Raw genomic sequence first — 3560 nt, 5'->3', positions numbered from 1 at the left:
TGTTTTGAGATGTGAGGTTTTTGTTTTTTTGCTGAAAATCGTTATTCATGTGATTGGGATTGATGCCTTTTTTCAGACTGGTGCATTTAAAGTCGAAGACTGAGAACTGGGGGGCACTGGGCACATGCTTGGTGGTATACTGGCCGTTAAGAGGAAATGCTTTCTGATTTTGAGAAGGTTGTGTATGTACCATATGTGCTGATTGAGGGGTGTGACGTCATGCAAAGCCTTCTCAATCAGCATGAATTTCCCTTCACCGGTCTGCTTATCAGTGCATGCTCACAGGACATTCCATGAAGTGAGATGTGGTCTATTTTGATGCTGGCATAATCCAGTTTTGTTAAAGGTTCAAAAAGATCTTTCGGACTGGCACATAGTGGCTTAAAAAATACATGATGCAGTATACTGACACCTGAAACATGTGTCCATGTGTGTCACAAATACAACATGGGCTTGGTGCCACAGGCCACAGCAAAAAAAAAAATCTGACTTAAAGGGACACTGTGCAGGAAATGGTCAAAAAAGGTACTGCAACTATGCTGCTCATTGAAACTGGGCTGCCTACTGCCAAATTTGATCTTTACATGAAAGTTTACCAAGTAATAATCAAGTATTTTCTAGTATGGTCCAAGTACCGTCATTTTTGCAGCTAAAAATGGCTATTTTTGGAAATTCAAAATGGCGGACCATGGAGAAGATCCCCCTTTTCATGTATGAAAAGTGCAATTTTTCCAGTCATAGTGAATACTTAGAATTTTATGGTGGTGGTAAGTATTCATGAAAAAGGTAACATTAGTGAATGGGCAGCATGAATTCTGGAAATAAATAACTAAAAAATCTCAGTGTCCCTTTAACGCTTTCAACATATTCACACCACTGCTCTTTTCCAAGCAACTGACTCCTGTAATTGTCATGCTCATGTCAAAGGGGCACTGTGTAGGATGGTGGCTAGAGAAGGTATTGCAACTATGCTGCTCTTTGAAGATTTGGCAGTAGACAGCACAGTTTCAATCAGTCTGATTTTTTTTTCATGAAGATATACTAACTAAAATACGAATTTTTACTAGTTATGACCAAGTGAAGTTTTGCAGCTGAAAGTGTCTTTCTGGAAAGTCAAAATGGTGTACATGGAGAAGTCCCCCCCCCTTAAGTATGACAAGTGTGATTCTCAAATGCTTGGAATTTCATAGTGGTGTAAGTATTCATGAGAAAAACAGAAGAGCATTTCTGAATGGGCTGCATGAATTCTGGGAATAAACTACCAAATGCACTCACCGGAAACACCTCTAGTGCTGGGTTGGACCCCCTTTTGCCTTCAGAACTGTCTGCAACAATACTCGATACTGTGGCATTCCAACAAAGATAAATTGGTACCAATTGGACAATATTGTGCTAAGAAAATATCCTTATGACATATCTCCAGCCTGAAACGTAGATGCAAGGCAGGGGTGACTCATGTTTTCATGCCGTTGATGCCAAATTCTGACCATTCCACCTGAGTGTTGCAGTAGATATCGAGACTCATCAGACCAGGCAACATTTTTCCGATCTTCTAGTGTCGTTTATGGTGAGCCTGGCTAAATTGTTGTTCATTTTCCTGGTCTTAGCAGACAGGAGTGGCAACAAATGTGGTTTTCTGGTTCTGTAGCCCATTTGCCTCAAGAATTGATGTGCTGTGTAATCAGGGATTCTCTTATGCATACCTTGGTTATGAGTGGTTATTTGACTTAATGTTGCCTTTGTATCAGCTCCAACCAGTCTGGCCATTCTCCTCTGACATCTGTCAACAAGGCATTTTTGCCCACAGAATCGCTGCTCACTCACTCTTTCTTTTTTGTACCTTTCTTTGTAAACCCTAGAGATGGTTATGTGTGAATATCGCAGTAGATCAGTCTTTTTTTAAAATATTCAAATCGAGCCTTTCGGCACCAACAGCCATGCCATGTTCAAAGTCATTTAAATAGCCCATTATGATGCTCGGTTTCAACTGCATAAGATCAACTCGACCATGTCTACATGCACAAATGCATGGAGTTGCCACCATGTGAATGAACAGTTGTAACAGGTGTTCCTAATGAAGTAGCCAGTGAGTGTATATTACACAGTGGACCTTTTAAGGCAGTGTTTGTTTCCCAACCAGGGGTACGCGAGCACACTGCGGGGGGTACTTGGAAAAATGTAATTTTAACAAATGCATAGTCATAGTCACATTGTCTATGCATAGTCACACTGGAATAGAAAAGGCGATGTAAAAGAGAATACTCATGGCACAACGAAAAGGCTTAGGGGGTACATGACACGAAAAAAGTTTGGGAAACACTACTTTAAGGCATTGACTTAGTGGCCGCCAAAGCAAGGAACTGAAAATATGCATGTGCAGAATTGAAAACGGACCACTGGTGTGGAAGCCACAAATATTTTGCTCATGTTTGCACTTCATTTCTGAGACATGGGAAAGAGACCTTTTCGAGAGTTCTCTTGAAATTAAAAATCTAGTGGTTGGGTAATGACAGGCCCCGAAGTCCACTTAATCGATCTCAAATGCAGACCCTTATTTGACGTAGTCAATGCCAATTGGTAAAGAGTTTCATATTTTAAAAAAAAACAAAAAACGAAGAGGTCCAAATATGAAGGCAGTCTATTTGTGGTTCTAGTCTATTTGGTGCTCTAGGCGAGCATTTAAAAATTGGCATCTGTAAATGGCATTGTACATCTGATTGAGCACAGCTGATCTGGTGCCTATATATACTGTGCAGTGTGCCCAGTAATCATGTGTTGGTGTGAAGTTTTTAAGGTTTTATTTTTCAACAAATGTTCAAATTCTTTGGGCATTACTGGCACGCTCCCCCAACATGCAGTATTTGGGGCCTTAGTCCACCACCTTGTCTGCCTATGCTTAGCGCCGGCCCTGAGTCACCCATATTGTGCGACAACCGATTTTATATTTTAAACGTCTGAAATGTAGAATGATGTTTAGTGGAAGTACCAGTGCTCTCTTTTTTTTCTCCTACACCTGGGTTACAGCTAAAGCGATTGTGGTGCTCATGACACAATTGGTTGGTTCACAATCTCATTTGATCCACACTCATCATCCTCATTCAGGTGTTTTTGAGAGAGCATGTCCTACTTTTCTGTCCTTTTGCTCGTATTACTGTTAAATATCATCTCATGGCTTATGAACCTAGGTGAATGGGCAAGTCTATAGGGCATGTTGTGTTTATATGTGGAAAAGGAAAGACAAGCAAGACACATTTCTGTGCAAACAGAAAAAAGTTTTATCTTATCTGATCTTGCATCCCATTTCTACATTCGGTGCAGGGATGTCTATGCGAAAACTTTTATGATCATAAGGTATTTTCCATATTTGTGCAGAAGTTGTAAGTGATAAGTTTTCAAAATATGTGCCTGACTACATCGCTTGGTTCATAAAAGTAGTTTTCGCAATGATATGTGAACAGTTTTAAGTGAATGCCCTTTTGATGGCAAGGGCAAGATTTCTGTTTCTTTTGATTGCATCCTTCATCTACAAACCCCAACTCCGATGAAGTTGGGACGTTTGG

This window comes from Engraulis encrasicolus, chromosome 5 (assembly GCF_034702125.1).
Source record: "Engraulis encrasicolus isolate BLACKSEA-1 chromosome 5, IST_EnEncr_1.0, whole genome shotgun sequence".
In the NCBI taxonomy this organism is placed as follows: domain Eukaryota; kingdom Metazoa; phylum Chordata; class Actinopteri; order Clupeiformes; family Engraulidae; genus Engraulis; species Engraulis encrasicolus.
Note: the sequence above shows the minus strand (reverse complement) of the source record.